This window comes from Aquarana catesbeiana, linkage group LG10 (genome assembly GCF_042186555.1).
Source record: "Aquarana catesbeiana isolate 2022-GZ linkage group LG10, ASM4218655v1, whole genome shotgun sequence".
NCBI classification, from domain to species: Eukaryota; Metazoa; Chordata; class Amphibia; order Anura; family Ranidae; genus Aquarana; species Aquarana catesbeiana.
In genome coordinates this window covers 205,735,719-205,755,993 of record NC_133333.1, presented here as the reverse complement: position 1 = coordinate 205,755,993, position 20,275 = coordinate 205,735,719, and positions in this window count along the sequence as shown.

The window sequence follows — 20,275 nt, the reverse complement described above, 5'->3', positions numbered from 1 at the left end:
GGGGAGGAAGATCTTTGGGATAGTTACGTTTATTTAATTTAGAGTTAAAGTAGTTTTTAAAGCACAAGTTTTTTTACCTTAATGTATTCTATAAACCTTCTGTGTGCAGCAGCCCTCTCAGTCCCCCCTAATACTCAACTGAGCCCCCTCTCGATCAAGCGATGTCCATGAGAGCCTTGGCTCTCCAGGGACTCACACTCCTGACTGTGATTGACAGCGGCGGGAGATGGAGGGGGTGGGGGTCGAGACGAGCCACAGCACTGTGTGTGAATGGACACACAGAGCTACGGCTCAGGAACGTGCCTGCTTGGGTGCCCCCAGAGCAAGCTGATTGCTATGGGGGCTCCCAGCAGGAGGGAGGGGCCATGAGTGCCAGCATGGGACTCGAGAATCTGGGCTGCTGTGTGCAAAACCACTGCATAGAGCAGGTGAGTATAACATATTTGCCACATAAAGTTAGTGCTCACGATACATGCTCATGCAAAACACCAGAGTCCAAGATAAAAGTTCTATTAATTGTTTGCACTTTGAAAAGTCAGTGTAAATAATTGATACAACTGACTAGTTAAGAACACAATATGTGGTATGGCATAATAATACAAAACAAATACAGTCTCCTGCGTTAGAGAATTGAGCCCTATTGTGTTCTTAACTAGTCAGTTGTATCAATTATTTACACTGACTTTTTAATGTGTAAACAATTAATAAAATATGTTTATATTTATACTTACTTTGGTTTTTCAATGATACTCAGTTGCCCTTAAAATCCCAACCCTCATGTGGGGGGACCCCAGTTCTACCTTTATGTACATGGGATGGTGGCAACTTTATAGTCCATTGTTGGTGAGAAATTCTTTTTACAAGATAAAAGTTCAATCAAGTGGCAGCAAAATGGTGGTGGGGAGATCCGCAGCTCATAAATATGTATAAATGTAATGTGTTATGTCAATTGCCCACAGATTACACACTTATTGACCAAAATGTACAGAATCCAAATTACTGGCCAGAAATGACATTTTAGGCACCCTGCCCCTTTATCAAAACATGACAGAGGGAATGATGATCCTGAAATGTGTTGTGCCTGCCCACATCCTGTTATCAGTTGTTGCAATAGGAGTGTTTGAGTGGGGAGGTGCGAGATGCCGCCGATAGGTGAGATCCCTTTGCTATGGTTACTTGAAAACCAAATCCTTCATTTGGCTTTCCCCATGTACTTCAATGGTTTTCATTTGATCTAAAAGGTAAAACTTCAGTATAGCAACTGAAAATGATGTTGCCCTACTCCCTGATGAAGTCATGTGACATAACGCGTAGGAACAGACGTAGGTGACATTATTTCCTGTGTAGACCAAAAGGTGGCCATATTGATTCTCCTTTGATGCATTATTGAGTCTGATGACTCAGATACCTTTGTGAGAGGCCTTTATTGTGTCCTTTTTAATAAGCTACTGCACTATAAAAGTCCTTGTTTTATTTATTTTTAGCTTTTTATCTGAGATTACTGAAGGATTGACTGGATCTACTTAACTCCAGAACAAGCTGAGTGGGCAGTATTGGAGTTTGATTGCAAAGTGTTATCTAACCCTTGGGGGTCTTTGGAGGTGAGCGTGCATGCAGGCTGGTGGTCACAGTCACATTTTGTTTAATGAAGCCGGGGGGTGTGTGTTATGGACAAGCACCAGTTTTCTACTTGAACATTTTATGTTTACTCACGGACATTTATTGTTTATCATTTTATGCCTATTCATGTTTATTGATATTTTGAAGCACTGTTGTTAATTTTGCTATTGTTTTACACAGATATTCACTGTGTTATTTTGTTCCCCATGTTATTGCATTTCATCAGTGTGCATTGCTTTTACCAATTTCAGTACATCGCTGTGCATTGCTTTTACCAATTTTTTATATTAGATGTTGGTACCCCTGGAGGGTGTTTATTGTATTTGTTTAATGATTTTTGCACTTATTCTTGTCTAGATATACACAAGTATATCACTTATCCATTCTTTCCTTAGTCTCATTTTGCAGGGGGGCCGCCACCTCTGTAGTGTGTTTATTATCACTTTTTATTACTTAGGGAATAGCACGGAATCATTTTCTGTTTTATTAGAAGTGTGGGATCACATTGGGGTGTTTGCGGCAGCTCTTTTTTGTTTGTCATCTGGCAGCATGTGAGTTTTTTCTTGTTTTTTAAAACTTCAATATAAACTCCCTACTTTTTCAAAAAATAAATCCTACTTAGATGGCTGTCCCCACACATACGATATGCAGAACAAAGCATGTTACATATTTACATTATACAGTTATTATACATTACAGTTATTAAAGTTATTTAAGTTATTCCGTGAACAGAAAAAAATCCTGCCAATGGGAAAATAGCATAGGGAGTCTAAAGCCCAACGGCCGGACACTCTTCCTCCACTGCAGTGTAATTTCACTCGGCGGCTGTCAACTTCCTAATGAGGACTATGGGGTGTTCTTACCCATTTACCTTTGGCACATATATTCTTTAGAGAAGTCTGGAGCAACCAGCACTGGATATGGACAAAAAGTAAGGCTGTTTTAAAGTGTGACTAAACGCAAAACCGATTTTTCCCTAAGCCTGGTTTCACACATGTGCGGTGCGAATTGAAGCTCAGGTTTCACTGGGGAGATAACAATCTCCTGTTCAACGGATTCATTGCGTTTTTGCTCAGGATTAGAGAGCAGGGAGAGGGGGAGGGAGGGGGGGGGGAGAGGGGGAGGTGTAGTGAGGAGAAAGAGAAAATCCTTGTTCAGAACGCAATGCATCTGCGAATCAGATGCGTTCCCATAGGAGATAATAGGCTTGTAGTTCGCACCGCAATGCCCAAAAAACGCACACGTTTTTTGTGCAATGCGCAGTGCGAATGCAACGCACATATGTGAACCAGATACATTCATATGAATGTATTTTAAAATGTCCTGCGAATTAGATGCGGTGTAAGCCGCATCTAATTCGCATAGGTGTGAACCCGGGCTGAAGGTCTTTCAGGACAGCACCTGAGAGAGTGGCTCCTTCCACTTGCCAACAGGAAACTTTCACCGAATCTTTAAAAGGAGGCTCCTTCCCAAATGGTGCCAGTTTTTGTGTTTCCTCTGGCTGGAAACCCCTAGTGGGGAGTCAAGAGCTCTTAGGTGCTCTTAGACCCCTTTCACACGGGGCGGTTTGCAGGCGTTATTGCGCTAAAAATACCACCTGCAAACCGCCCCAAAACAGCCTCCGCTGTTTGTTCAGTGTGAAAGCCCGAGGGCTTTCACACTGAAGCGGTGCGCTGGCAGGAGAAGAAAAAAATCTCCTGCCAGCCGCATCTTTGGAGCGGTGTATTCACCGCTCCTAAACTGCTCCTGCCCATTGAAATCAGTGGGACAGCGCAGCTATACCGCGGCAATACCGTGGCTATAGCCGCGCTATACGAGTGGTTTTAACCCTTTTTCGGCCGCCAGCGGGGGGTTAAAACCGCACCGCTAGCGGACGAATACCGCGGTAAAACAGCGCTAAAAATAGCGCTGTTTTACCGCCGACGCCCCCTACCGCCCCAGTGTGAAAGGGGCCTTAGATGCTGTCCTGAGAGGCCAGAGACCACCATTTCTACCTCAGAGAGCCCATTCTTCCCATTCCACAGAGAGCTGCTGCATGGGCTCCTTCTCCCTCTTGAGTGCTCAAGGAGAGCCGGTACTACTTCAGGGGACGCCGCTCCTAGGAGGCGGTGAGACTGGCTGCGGACATCACTGTTTTCAGTTCCGTCCGCCTCTCTGGAATGCCGCCATCATCTGAGCACTGGCAGTCAGATGACCTTGTCGGAAGTGAGGTATCTGGAAATGGGCGGAGTCCAAGGAACAGGCTGCAAAGTCATTTCCGCCACAGGGGGAGGAGTGGATCTGGTGCCTATAGTAAGGGGCAGATGTGTGTATTGCCCTATTTACTTTGGGGTCTCTCTCTCTATCTCTCTAGTTTACCCCCCCTGGTAGCAGGGGCCTGTCTGGGCACATGAGGCTTCTGTTGTTTCTCACTGTGCACTTGTGGTGAGCATATTTGAAGAATTAAAGTTGACTGGGATGGGTTTTTTTGTCTTGTGTTGCTTTTGTGTCACGGCAGGCCAAGAGCTCTGACCCGATGGTTAAAAGGAAATGCCATTCATGCAAAGTGAAATTACCTGAAGGCTGGAAGAAGACACTATGCCAAATATGCATTGACTCTCTAGTTAAAGAGGAAGCTTCTTCCGCATGCAGCGATTTGATTCCATCAGTTAAAAAAGAACTGTATGCCACCATTGAATCATTTCGCTCTTGACTGGCAAATCCATCCTTAATCATAAATTTGAAAATTCAAAAGTTTGAAAATCTGAAAATTCAAAAGAATGAACATCTGAAAATTCGAAAACCCGAAAATCTGAAATAACTAACTAATAATAAGTATTAAATTATGGTATTGGAATTTCTTTTCTAATTTGGCTGTTAGTGAACGTAACGAGTACAAATTTATCCGAAGTTACGAATTATCTGAAATCACGAATGCCGTATCTAAACGAATGGAACATAATGATCTAATAATATTACATAACAATAATAATAATAAAACCTTTTTATTATTAATATTTATTATTAATTTGTTCCATTCCATTTGTTTATATGCGGCATTCGTTATTTCGGATAGATCGTAACTTCAGATAAATTTGTATTCGTTACGTTCACAAACAGCCAAATTTGAAAGGAAATTCCAATACCTATAATTTAATAGTTATTAGTTATTATTTTGAATTTTACTGATTTTTTTTTTTTTTTTTTTTTTTTATTATTTTCGGATTTTCGAATTTCCGAAAATTCGGAAATTTGTAAAATTTGAAAATTTGAAAAAATCGGAAATTTGAAAATTCTAAAATTTTAAATTCTAATACCTATAATTTAATAGTTAGTTATTATTAGTTATTATTTCGAATTTTACAGATTATCTTTCTTTTTTTACAGATTTTTGAATTTTGAGATTTTCAAATTTTTGAATTTCCGAATTTCTGATAATTCGGAATTTGAAAATTCAGAAGTTCAGATTTCGGAAATTCGAAAATTCGGAAATTCGGAATTTGGAAATTCGAAAATTTTAAAAATGTAAAATTCGGAAATCCGAAAGTTTGAAAAATTGAAAATTTGGAAATCCGAAAATTCGCAATTCGAAATTTGGAAATTTTAAATTCCGAATTTTCGAATTTCCGAAGAAAGCAAAAAAAGAATGCAACGAAAACAAAAATGAACAAATTTTTTGTCAGTGCACATGTCTATTGGGAACCCTTCCCTTGGAAAAGAAACAGCACTGGGGAGACCATATAGCTGGAGTGGTCCATGCCTATAATAGCACCTCAAATGATTCTACTGGATACGCCCCCTATAGAATAATGTTCGGAAGAGAGGCTCGATTACCAGTGGACCTGGCCTTTGGAACATCGTTAGATCACACTTCTCAGGCCTCCCATCGGGGGTATGTTGACAAACTTCGGAAGAATCTAAAAGTGGCCTATGAGAAAGCCAAGGAGGCATCTACCGCCAGAGAACAGAGGAACGAAAAAAACTTTGATCTCAGAGTAAGAGTTCAGGATCTACAACCTGGAGATCGAGTGTTGCTGTGCAATCTAGGGGTGCCTGGGTAACGTAAGCTGGCTGATCAATGGCGCTCCCAACCCTACATTGTCTGCAAGCAATTACCTGGGCTTCCTGTGTATCAGATTCGGCCTGAGGGGAAGACTGGTCTTTTGAAGACTTGGCATAGAAACCATTTGCTGCCTATATCTGAGGCTTTCCGAATACCCCAATCCTCTTGCTCAGAGACTTATCAGTCCCCTACGCTGAGGCCTAGGGCCTAAAAACCTAGTTTACCTATACAACCTGAGGAGGAAAGAGATGAAGAGGAATTAACCCTTGATTGTCTTCAAGAGGGGGAACCCACAACCAATCTTATCATTCCTGGGACCAGTGAGGAAAATAGTCAGAGGGCACGTCGCGCCCTGCAGGAAGTGCCAGATTTTCACCCACTGAGGGGGGATGAAGAAGTCAAGGTAGAATCCAATGAAGTATCCGATGTGAAGGGAACTCACACTTCTTCTCTTACTGACATAGAGAGAGAGAGACCGTTCCTGAACCAGAGCTTGAACCAGATCCTGAACCAGAGTTTGAACCAGAGCCTGAACCCGAGACTGAACCAGAGCCTGAGCCAGCACCTGACTCATGGTCTGAATCTGGATGTAGTTTCTGGGGAAGTGATCAAGGATCGGAGCCGTTGGAAAGTATCTACTCCAGGTTGTGGCAGAAGATATGCCCTAAAAAAAGACTGAAGTATGATACCTTTGGGGAGAATTCTGATGAACTTATTCCTACCGCTCAACGTTCTAGTCAAGCACTCGCCACCTTTATTAAACCTCTAATAAAGGATGGCCTTGATCCACCCCCTGATACTACTGGGTAGGCCACTGACTTGTTACTGGCCTGTCACAAAATGAACATGACTTCGCCTGAGTGTAATTTACTGTTATAAGATCCTTCTTTGGGTCAGCTGTTGGCTGTTACAACTTCTGATTTGTCATGCAATTAACAATTCATTTCTTATGATACAGTAGAGGTAATCCCGCAGGTTGTGTTCTTTCCTCAGAGACCAAAGACTTTTAAGTTGGAGGAGGATATAGCAATGTGGACTACAATTGCAAAGCATAGCAATCCCTGTCATTTCTATGTACTGTATTGTCCCTCTAGTGCCCAGTATCACTAACTGACCTCATATCTATGAGTTGACCCAAAGGGATTGTGGGATTAGTAGTTCCTCGGAATGGCACTTACTCTGTATCACTCTGCACCTGAACTATATATCTCAGGGTTCTTTGCTATCATGAGGGAGGATGCTGGGAAGAGCAAAAAAGAGACCAGAGATGCGTGCTACACTCTCTTCCTCCTGGGCCTGGCGTGTGACGGACCTCTTCGTTCCAAATGGGTGAGGTCGTGGCCTACCACGCAGTGTAAGACATTCCAACACGGTCAAGAACCATCCCTGCTTGCTGATCATCAGGCATGTATCCAGCATTACCCTGACAGTCCAACATCCCGCGATATGTGCTGTTCATCGGATGATAGTCACGAGTGTGACCGCTACAAGGACGCTCCTTCAGGAATCACTGTTCAGAAGGCATTGAATTGACCTGGTCATTAGTGAGAGGGCAATTGCCCACCTTTACAAACCCTTCTTTGCTGCTTCACTGGGACACTGTGCACAGACAGCTTTACCCTGGGGAAACACTTTACTGCATCGCTATTTGAACACTGTACATATACACTTGTTGCATCAACCCTTTTCCAAGAAGTATCATTACCTTGTTGCTGCACCCTATTGGATACAGTTAAAGAGCTCCGACTGCTAGCGAAGACCATCAGGCCTGCAATGGGGACATTACTGTCATTACTACAAAAAGGGCCCTCTTACTGTTCTTGTTCAATTGATCTCTCATCAGGATTAGAAGTTGAATAGGCTGGGCTGGGTTTCCCCTTTAGAAGTTTTGCCAGAATTAATGCTTAACTCTTGCTTATCCTTTTCAGGTCACACTCAAGTGGTACTGCATTGTACATACCTATATATAAGTATACTGTTACCTTCATATTGTCTTAACTTGTATTTTTGAGGATGAATTCTTCTTCTGAACTAGGATTGTTATCCAAAGTTCAGTTGATCGATTATCTCCTTTGTGCAACAAAAGCTTCCTTGAGTTATTCAGTAAACGTTAATAGAATACAAACTCCTTGATTGGTTTGATTTATTACTCTAAGGAGGTGCAAAGATGTCTGAACCCAGAGTGTCAGGTGGGTTGGAGTGTTCCCAGGGTCATGAGGGTGCAGATGAGCAGGAACATCTAAGCAGTCCCCAAGGGGGCAGTGCTACAGAATATAGGTTTCTTTTCAATCAAGAGATTCTGTGTGATGACCTAAAAGAGTAAAGTGTTGAGTACAGCCAATGCCTGGGGTGAGGAGAGAATTATGTGTGCTTTACTGGTGCAAGCCTGGTTGGCTTTGGAGTAGGTGGTGATGGAGGAAAAGTAGTCCCCCACATGATGGTGAGAGAGAACCCCGGTGAACAGTTGGGCTTCAGGAGCTTCTGCTGGACCACGCTTTAAACATATGTCTATGTGTGGGAGTACTCCAAGTGGGAAGGGGTTAAAGGTCAAATCTGCAGGGGGATGTGGATTAAGGGTCTTGAACTGTCATTGGTGCATGTGGCAGTATGTGGTTTGGGCTGAACACCTTGTGACGTCCTACAACCCTGTATGCATTGGTGGACCTATCTGCGTGTGTCGGCTACATGGAAATATCCTGGGGGTCCCCCTTGCAAAAAAAAAAATACATTATTTATCACCACCTTTTCCCTGAAGAAGCAAAGGTAAAATTCTGGGATACGCTTTGAGAAGTAGTCTTCTCCATCCCAAATACTGGCTAAAGAGCTTACACTGTGCTCCTAGCACACTAACTGAGATGTCACTGACAGTTCTTGGTCAAGGGTTCTGATTAAAAGCCAGTGGGATGGGTTCCCAGTCCCTGCTAAGGTCAGATGTACCCAACCCCGTGTCCAGATTACTGAGGTGCTACAATCGCATGATTCTCGTATGCAGCAGAGTGCCAGTACTAGTGCCACGCTACCTTTTGCATGAACTAGCTAGCACCAGTGGCCTAGTACATCCTGGTCTTTTACATACCAGCACTGCAATATCACTTGGTGACGTGGCAAGTCCCATAAGTGCAGTCCAAGCTGGTGTGGTGGCTAGAACAAGTAGTGTCCAACAGCCACCAAGAATTAGAAGACAGGCCTCTAGAGCCCATAGTGTCCTTCCTGGTGTGCTGATTGGCAGCTAACAGATTCTGCACCACCTATACTTCCCCCGTTCACTGCCCAACCCAGAATTAAGGTGGAAACAGCAAAATTTAACTCCCCTTGATTTTTTTGAGCTGTTTTTCACAGAAAATCTGTATTGATTGATTGTGGATAAAAGCAATTTATATGCCAAGCAATTTATCGCCACCAACCCAAATATGTACCTATCCAGACCACTCAAATGAAATTGTATCACGTTTTCCGAATTTAAAACTTTTTTGGGCCTAGCCCTCAATATGAGTCACGGTCATATTGTTCTACAGACCTGATTCATCACATGCCCGTGTTCTCTGCTGCCAAGGCCAGAAAATATCATGCGATTTATGCATTTTAATGACAATGATCTCTATCGTCCTCGGGGTGACCCTGAATATGAAAATTTGGACCCTTGTAAACTTAACCAGAAATTTGCAGACTTGAATACGCCCCAACAAGTTGTCTGCGTAGATGAGTCCCTCATAAATTTTTCTAGTTGCCTTGCATTCAAACAGTTTCTCCCCAGCAAACGTGCCAGATCTGGGGTCAAAATGTATAAGCTCTGTGAGAGGACAACAGGCTATATATGTCATTTTTTATTTACGAGGGAAAAGATAGTCACGTGGCACCCCCTGGATGCCAGACTACATGGGGAACAGTGACAAGATAGTTTGGGACTTGGTGTCTTGTTGCTTAAAGGGTACCACTTGTTTGTGGAAAATTTTTATATAAACGTGTCACTTCTTAGACACCTTTTTGAATTTGAAATTGGCTCATGTGGCAACCTGCAAACTAATCACCGAGGCTTCCCCCAACGACTTGTAAATACCCAACTTAGGGGTATTTACAAGGACTTGTGTCTTTTTTCAACCTCACCCACTATGTAACTTTGTAATCAAGGCAGTCAAAATTACCACGGCGTCTGGTGTTGTTGAGAAGCCCCTCTGTTACCACAACTACAACATTAATATGGGAGGGGTAGACTTCAACGATGAAAGCCAGACACTGGTACAAGAAAGTGTCTGTATATTTATTTCAATTGGCTTTGTACAACACTTTTGTACTTTACAAAGCGTCAGGAAGAAGTGGATCCTTCCTAAAATTTCAGGAAGAGATCATCACGGTCCTTTTGTATTCAGAAGGTGCTTTGGCCCAAACCCCCAATCCAGATGCAGTAAGCTGGCTGCATGAGAGGCATTTGCGGATGCCATTCCTAGTACCCTGACCCAAAAGTCACCCCAAAAAAGATGTGTCTGTAGCAGACATGGAATAAGAAGAGACACCCACTTTTTTTGTCTTTCCTGTCCTGGCCAACCTGGTCTCTGCCACAAAGACTGCTTCCGTCCCTACCACACACTAGTGGAGTATTCGTATAGGGTACAGCATGGCACAGTCTAGGGCACACATTCACACATGGTCTTGAAAGATTTTAGATAGTCAGGAAACTGGCTATCCCATTTTGAGAGACTCTAGCCTGGAAAGTTTACAGTTACAAAAAAAGATTAAAAAGTAAAAAAAAACATAAATGAAAAAAGTAAAAAAAAAAACAGTTTTTTTAAATCGCAAAAATAGTTGTCATTTTACTTTTTGGCACAGATTGCAATAAAAAAAGTTGTTGTTTTATTGAGTTAATGTTGTTACTGTGTTTTATTGTTAACCATTGTTTGCTTTGCAGGAACGCCATTCAGCTGCAGCACTGACCTGTTTATTCTGACAGCAGCAGTGTATGCTTTCAGAATACATACGTCAGTGATTACAGCAGGAGATTTCTCATCCGCAGTTTAAAAAAAACGCATATGCCCAAGCATGGGTGCCTGGGGTGGTCAGTGGGCAGCTTGCCTCTATGCTTCGGCATATATTTTTTTTCTCTTTTTTTGCAGAGATTTCTTCACCCACATCGATCAATATGAATGGAGGAATCTCTTAGATTATTTGTTTCATTCAGCCCGAAAAAAAAAAGAATATTGCTTGGATGCCCATCATTAGAAGTGGGTGGATGCAGGGTGGTATATATTAATGGTGGGCATACCACACACTTTTTCTGGCAGAGATTACTTCATCCACATCGATCGATGTGAATGGAGGAATCTGTTAGGTTTTCTTTTTTTGTTCAGCTCAGAGTACTGGTATGTCGCTGGACTTAGAGTGGTTATACCAGGATGCTGCCTACAGGTGCGGATATCATCTTGGTATTGTTTTTTTTCAGCTGGCTTTCATGTAAAAGCAATCCTAGTGGCGGATTAGCTGCTAGATTGCTTTTACAAGCAGTGGGAGCAGATGTCCCCCTCCCCTCTCGTCACCTTCCATGGTTTTCTCAGGCTCTCCTGTCCCACCGGGGAATTAGAGAATGCAGCTGGCGGTTTTACCAGCTGACCAAAAAGCTGATCGGAGACTGAAATGGCTCCAATCATCTCTATGGTCTAAGAAACTCGAAGCTACCAGAATTTCATCACTTCAGTTTTGCCGGATATAAACACGCTAATTTTAAATTGGGAAAGAATCTGATCAGATGCTTTTAGGATAGAGGAGAGATCTAGACTCTAATGGACCTCAGATTTCTTAGAAAAGAGTACCTATCACTGCCTATTATTATCACAGGTGATATTTACATCCCCTGTGATAACAAAATGAAAAGGACAGTGTAAAAATTTTTTTTTAAAAAAAAGCAAAATAAATAATTTAAAAAAACCATTTTTTTAAAGCACCCCTTCCCCCCCGTGCTCGCACGCAAAGGTGAACGCAAGCATCAGTCTTTGCACCATGCATGTGAGGTATCACTGAAAATGTCAGATCAAGGGCAGTGATTCTAGCATAGACCTCCTGTGTAAATCTAAAGTGGTAACCTGTAAAGGCTTTTAAATCATCACCTATGGTTCTTAAAAATGTACGTAGTTTGTCACCGTTGCACGGGCATGCACAATTTTAAAGCATGTCATGTTTGGTATCAATTTACTCAGCGTAAAATCATATTTTATACTTTATATATTGTGCATTTAAAAAAGTGTATTTTCCCCCAAAAAATTGTGTTTGAAAAATCGCTGCACAAATACTGTGTGACATAAATAATTGCAACACCCACCATTTTATTCTCTAGGGCCTCTGCTTTAAAAAAATATATAATTTTTTTATAACTTATAAAGTTTGGGGGTTTAACGTAATTTTCTAGCAAAAAAATATTTTTCCACGTAAACAAAATGTCAGAAAACGCTTGATCTTCAAGTGGCTAGAAGAGTGGATGATATGTGGCATAAGCTTCTAATGTTGGGTATAAAATGCCAGGACAGTTCCAACACCCCCACATTTTTGGAAAGTAGACACACTAAGGTATTTGCTGAGAGGCATGGGGAGTCCATGGGAAAAAAAAATTTGCCACAAGTTTTTGGAAAATTACAAAAATGTTTTGTGTTTTGCACAAAGTTGTCACTTAAATTACATATTTCTCACACATGCCATGGGTATATGTGGAACTACACCCCAAAACACATTCTGCTACTTCTTCCGAGTATGAAGATACCACATATGAGAGACTTTTTGGCAGTCTAGCCACATACAGAACCCCGAAATCCAAGAAGCACCTTCAGGCTTTTCAGCCCAGGTTTACACTGAGCTGCGGGAATGAAGCTGTGCGAGTTCACCTGAACTCGCACAATTTCACTCCCGCATGTCAGTCCTGATTTCGACCACGATTTCAGAGACTTCTGTGCAGGGTTCTGCACAGATGTCAATGTAAATCGCAGCCCAAAAATAGCAAAAAGTAGTACAGAAACTACTTTTTGAAATCGGTGTTGCGCCGCAAATGCAGCTTTGCGCCAATTAGGACGGTGCCATTCACGGCAATTGCCGCCAATTTTACATCGCATGTCAAATTGGACCAATGTGAACCAGGGCTAAAAGGAATTATTTCCTCACTACACTTCCTGACTACCTATTACAGTTTTGGAGGCCCTGCAATGCCAGGATAGTACAAACCACCCCACAATTTACCGCTCTTTAGAAAGTAGACACCCCAAGCTATTTGTTGAGAGGTATGTTGAGTCCATGGAAGATTTTATTTTTTGCCACAAGTTTCTGGAATATGAAAAAAACAAACTTTTTTTTACACAAAGTTGTCACTGAAATGATATATTACCCACTCATGCCATGGGTATATGTGGAATTAAACCCCAAAATATATTCTAAGAGCAAGAAAAAATCCTGGACGGATGCACACCGATACAACACCTTTATTCGTGAAGACTAGACTGTCAAAAAGTCTCTCACATGTGGTATCCCCATTCTGAGGGGAAGCAACAGAATGTATTTTGGTAAAGGAAAGAAATGCCGCTCCAGACAAGAGTTCCTTAAGAAACACGCCCTGATAAGGCACACAGGTGCAGGCTCTGCAATGGATCAAAGAGTAAGAAAAAATCCTGGACAGCCGCACACCGATACAATACCTTTATTCGTGAATTAAAATCCAAAACAGTCAGTCCATGCTATGCAGAGGTAGAGGCCAATAGCTTACGCGTTTCACACCATGAGTTGGTGCTTAATCATAGCTAACGTAGCATGGTTTGACTGTGCATATAAATAGGGGTGAGTGGCCAATCAAAATGAATTTTCATTGAAGCCACCCCCCCTGCACAATCAAAGCAAAATAAGAGACACATGGGGGAGAACCCAGAAGCAGGTGCAGGTATGTGAAATCCCATCAAGGAAATGTTCACAATCTGCATCTCCCTCAGAGGACATCCCACCTGAGACATCAAAAGTCATAAGTGAATTATGTTGTCATGACAAAATAAATGTATGAATGGAAACCTAAACCAATATCATGTCACATCACATAGAATAAAATTGAACTAATGATTACATCCATTTCAACATAATATAAAATGATTGATATGCAAATCTTAAATCGGTTGATATATAGGTCATGAACCATAAATAAAATCAAAATGTATGATTTAAAATAGTTATTTGGAAAGATGTGTTTGTTCCAGTAACACATCCATAATAAATGATACGGAGAATCACTATAATTATACTGTAAATGTACTGTATTAAACTCATAAACACCCACACTTATTAAGGGGAGGGCAAAAAAGAAATGTGACTTCCGATCAATAAATGTGTGAGAAAAGAACAATGGAAAATGAAAAAATGAAGGAAAAATAATGAAGGAAAAATAATAACCTCATAGAGGGTATAGATAATCATATGTATAATTTGGTTAATAGGTATACTGATTTACATTAGAATACGAAAAAGAATGAAGAATGAATGTTGATAAATTAATCGATCAGCAGAAAAATTCATAATATTGTTTATCATCTGAATCCGTTTAATTGATAATTGAATCGATCAGTAGAACGATTTATAGTAATGTTAATCATGTGAATCCTATCAATTAATAAGTAACTACTAATAATTCACAACATTCATGTCAATTATATCAGTTAATAACTAATGATATATAATATGAATATTTATATTTAAATTTAAGTGAGGGGAAAACTAGAACAGTCTAAAAGGGAACAAGAAAATCAAGATAAATTTAAAGGAGTGATAATCATATAACATGACATATTTTTATATCATCAAAATGTATTGATGACCATGATAAAGGACCTATGGTCATATTAGGGGACTCTAAGGATATGTCTTACTCATAAAAGTGGGACACATCCCACTCAAAGTTTAGGCCAGCTGGTTTTCTAGTATTTAAACTGAAGATCAAGTAAACTTCTTGTTTACACAGGATTTTGAATTTATCGCCGCCTCTAGGTTGCTTTACTATTTTTTCCATACCTTGGATGACCAGACTGGATACATCTTTGTGGTAATGGTCATTCCAATGACAAGCCACATTAGTGGAATGTTTTTTTTCTATATCGTAGAGGTGAACGTAGAGACGATCTCTTAATCTACGTGTCGTCCTTCCCACATATTGAATGGAGCATAATGTGCATGTAATCACGTACACTAAAAAGTGCATATTACAACTGATGAAGGATGAGATTTTATGAGACTTTCCTGTGGTGGTTGAAAGAACTGAATCACCCTTTTTGATGAAAGGACAATATGCACAGCTATTGATCCCGCATTTAAATGTGCCCTTAAATTGTAGCCAATGCGTGGGTGCTGTTGTGCTTGTATAAAGACTGGGTGATAACCATCTACCAAGTGAGGGTGCCCTCCTAGAGACCGTCCGAATCCCATTGGAGAGTATTTGAGAATATATTGGATCACTGGATAGTGCAGGGAGATATTTAAAAAAATCTTGATTTTATTAAATTCTGTATCGAAAAAATAGGGATACAATTGGACTGACTAGACCTTTCATTTTTTAGGTTGTCCCTCAAAGATGGTTTGTCTAACAATAATTTACACCGAGGGGTCTTGTGAGCAATATTGAATGCCCTATTGACGACCGACTTAGGATATCCTCTTGCCTCGAATCTGGAGGCCCTATGAATGGCTTCCTGCTTGAAATTAGAATCCTTGCTGCACAGACTTTTAAGTCTGAGGAATTGGCTAACTGGAATACTTTTTATTGCCCTGGATGACTAGACTAACTGGCTAACTGGAATACTTTTTAGTGCCCTGGATGACTAGAATCAGCCCTCAACAGGGTGTTTCCTGCAGTGGGTTTCCTATATAAGTTGGACGTGATTTCACCATTGTCTCCAGTTAACATCACATCCAAAAACGCAATAGACTCCAAATCATGGCATCCAGTGAATTTTAGGTTTAATTGATTATCGTTCATATACTGTAACCATGTGTCAAGGCTAATATGTTGTCCAGAAACTACAAAGAGGAGGTCATCAATATATCTATCTTTTTCCCACCATCCCATGTGCAAATTGGCCAGGGACGGTGAGAACTTAGCCTCCTTGGAGGCTCCGCACTTCTGGAGGTAATAGTCCCCGTCGAACACAAAGAAATTGTGTGTGAGCAAATATTCAGAACTCCTCAAAATACATTTCCAACCTTATAGATAGAGCTGTATCAGTGGGGATTTTTACATCTAAGGAGAGAGAAATGTTCATCCCTGAATTTCCAGTAATGCCAGTATTCCACCATCTTCCGAAAGTACATAAGGGGTTAAATACCCTTACTGGTAGGCCCATTGTGGATGGAATAGGCTCATTAATTAGGTCAATGGTTAGACCAACAATTACAGATCTATCTATAAGGTTGGAAAGTTCTTTTTTGAAAGGTTCAGTGGGGTCACCCCTCAATTTGCAGTAAGTGGCATTGTCTAGATCTCCCAGCTTTTGTTAAAGCTGGGAGATCTAGAATGGAAAAGTGATTATAGTTGGATTTCATGCGATGTTTCCAACCTCTATTCTTCCATTCCACACACTCTGGGCTTGCAAGCTGTTTCATACTTTTTAGGTAGATCAGGAAGGTTTTCATTTGCTTTACAAGAATTTATTTTGATGAGTTTGGAATGGTCATCAATACGTTTTGATGATATAAAAATACAAATATAAAAAAGAAAAAATGTGCGCTTGCATTAAATAATGCAGATCCTTATCTTCATATTCATATATAAAACCAAAGAAAAAAAGAAAAAGTGATTCCAAGAGAAATATCGCTATGCTTCGCAGCAAATAATGGTGTGTGAATTAGGTACTAAATTCATCCATTATATAAAAAATATTATTGATCCATATATTGATTACATAAACCATTCAATACATAACAATAAGTGAAGTGCAAAAAATAGTATTCAAATTCAGTCCACCCAAGTGCAAAATTGAGGATGTGAAATTGTGTACAACTTCAAAAAAGGCATGAGTAGCGAAACCGCATGTCCACAGTTCATAAGTTGCATCCCATATGAATGTAGGAAGGGACAGGGGGACGTGAAGGGACTTCCAGCCACCAGTGAGTCCAAGGGGTAATAACAGATGTACCCTTACCAGACACGTTGGACCTCCCTTATAGCAAGGTCATGTACGCATGCAGATTTGACCCTCTGCAGGGACAGGAGATGACAGCTCTACCTGCGACCAGAGATGATTCCGACACTTCCACGTTGAGGTAAGCACTACCTCGTCACAGGAGCCGTGGATGGAGGAGGAGGGAGAGGGGAGAAAAACTCCAATAGTGTAGTAGGTTTTAAAAGATTTTATTGCCTCGATCAATCAGGCATCATGATGTACAATAAACAAACAAAAAATATTAAAAGCCGGCAAAATTTTAAAAGCAAAAATGCCCATGCAAGGTTACATGGGGCTCTATGGCGAACTGGCATACACTGCGTAGCCACGCCCTACATGTTTCGTCATACTTGACGTCTTCAAAGGGGCACGGGCGATGCAGTGAACCATCGCCATTTATATTATACTTAATAGCAACCAAGCCTCATTTTCGCCCGGATACCGGGTTACAAACTGAGCATGCGTGAAGGGATACCAAGCCTCGACATGGCACCCGTTATGGAACGCATACTGAAGCCTGCTACGAACCATAACTAAGGATATTTATATGGCCAGATTTTCATTTTAAGAAAACCAATTGAACCCAAGCCTAAAGCAAATGTATATTATCTATTTTAAACCATAGAAATTAGTTGTATTTATTGCACATTGCCATCCAATGTGTATATTATAGGGTAATTATCCATGTAATAATAGTCCTTTTGGTAACTATAATGAAGAAGGAATTTTTAATAAATGATATTAAATTAAACCTCAAATACTTTATTATTAAAAGGAATGATATATTTATAAGAATATTAAAAGTGGTATAGCATAATCAAACATACAGACTATAATATCCCACTAAACAGCGCTAATGTTGAACAGACATAGACATGCATGTGGCCAACAACACATGGAAAAAGAAGTCCTTTTTAAAAAGCGGTGATAAATCCAGAGTGTAGTTCAGACAGTGTCAACCAGGTGTTTGTATTGCTGATTCTCAGTGTGCACCTTCCACCAGTCAAACAGATCCCACCATGTGATGACACACTCCCCTCAGGGGGTTAAACTCACCAGAACTGGGTAATAATTAAGCCTTCAAGAACAAAACCAGCCAAGCCATACACTGCAACCACCACTTCGAAGGATTCTCAGATGATTAAGGACCGAAATCAAATCAACAACTGAAGATAACTTTATTGCTTTCAATTTCCACCTTGACATCTCGACTGTTTTCTACACAGAATTCCAAGAAGACATACCTTGCTCGGTCATACCACAAGACTTTTGCATGTTGTCTCATGATATTTCTGTGAAACCCAAGCAATGTGCTTCTAGCGTTGGTTTAACTGCAGAGACTAATGGAAGCTGCCCAGTTCCCTAAGCAAATCTCATCTCATACAGTAATCAGTGCATTTTTATAGCACTGACCAGTGTGTATTTGTCAATCGTCCCAAAATTGTGTCAAAAGTGTCCAAAGTGTCGGCCATAATTTTGCAGTCACGATAAAAATTGCAGGTCGCCGCCATTACTAGTAAAAAAAAAAAATGCCATGTAGACGCTTTAACTTTCGCGCAAACCAATCAATATACACTTATTGCGATTTTTATTACCAAAAATATGTACAAGAATACATATAGGCCTAAACTGAGAAAAAAATTAGGGTTTTTTTTTTTTTTTTAATTGGGGGATATTTATTGTAGCAAAAAGACAAAAATATTGTGTTTTTTTTCAAAATTTACACTTTTTTTTGTTTATAGTGCAAAAAATAAAAAACAGCAGAGCTGATCAAATACCACCAAAAGAAAGCTCTATTTGTGGGAAAAAAAGGACGTCAATTTATTTTGTGTACAGCGTCGCACGACCACGCAATTGTCAGTTAAAGCGACACAGTGCCGTATCGCAAAAAGCGCTCATTGAGTAGCCAAATCTACCAGGGCTGAAGTGGTCAAGGACCGAGCCTCTTTCTGAGATTTGATGTTTACAAGTTAAAAAAAGATTTTTTTGCTAGAAAATTACTTAGAACACCCAAACATTATATATATTTTTTTCTAACACCCTAGAGAATAAAATGGCGGTCATTGCTGTCACACCGTATTTGCGCAGAGGTCCTACAAGCGCACTTTTTTGGGAAAAAATAATTTTTTTTGATTTAAAAAAAAGACAACACTAAAGTTAGCCCAATTTTTTTTACATTGTGAAAGATAATGTTACGCAAAGTAAATTGATACCCAACATGTCACGCTTCAAAATTGCGTGAGCTCGTGGAATGGCGACAATCTTTTAGCCTTAAAAATCTCCATACGCGACGTTTAAAAAATTCTACAGGTTTCATGTTTTGAGTTACATTTCTCACGTGTGGTTTGAACATTGTTTTCATATGCGGGCGCTGCTCACGTATGCGTTCGCTTCTGCCCGCGAGCTCGGCGGGACAGGGCGTGTTTAAATTTTTTTTTTTTTTTCATATTTTACCTTTTAGATTTTATTTTTACACTGTTCTTTTGTTAACATCCCTTGTAATAGAAAAAAAAGCATGACAGGACCTCTTAAATATAACATATGGGGGCAAAAAAAGAAAAATTAAATGTCATTTGAAAAAAAAAATGTCTCTTTTAGGCCCCTTTCACACGATCGGACCGTTCAGGTCCGCCTGTCAGTTTTGACGGCGGACCTGAACGGGCACTCCATGTTAGTCTATGGAGCGTCGGATGTCAGCGGAGACATGTCCGCTGACATGCGACCCCGTCCGATCCGCTAAAAGCAGACGGCTGGCTCTACGTCCAGGTCCGTCGCTGGTGGATCGGATCGGGTGAGATCTGATGAAAACGGACATGCTGTCCGTTTTCAACCGATCCCTCCATAGGCGGCAGCTGCACCTGACAAGCCCCTCCCCGCTCAGTGAGCAGAGAGGGACCTGTCATCCGCCGGCTCAGCGGAGATCAACGGACAGATCTCCCGCTGAGCACTGATTACTTCCACCCTGCAATGGTATGGAGGCGGATGGGGCCCATCTTCCCCTCACTCGTCTCCATACCAAGCCAGGGAGAGGACCCGATCGCCTCCGCCGCTACTGACGTCTCTGGTAAGCAGCTGAGAGCACTGGAGCATGGTGGGAGGGGGGCCCTCTCCCACCGCCGATAAAAGTGATGTCGCAGCGAATCTGCTGCAGAGACCACTTTTATCTGAAAGCGGACTGCCCACTGAAGAAAAGGATACCGGGGTTATGGCAGCTAGCTGCTGCCATAATGATACTCCTTCAAAGTACCAACGTATAACGATGGCGGGCGGTCCGTAAGTGGTTAATTGAAAGAGCTAGCCACATTGGCCTTTGAAGCCAGACAGTCTGCTACTGGGGTCTCCTGCTATTGTCTGTTTAATAAGGTGTTCTGTGTTTATATATACTTAGGATAATGTGTATTGTACTCTGTTTTACCCTTGTTATTGGGCAGTCTGTTCACCTAGGCTGATT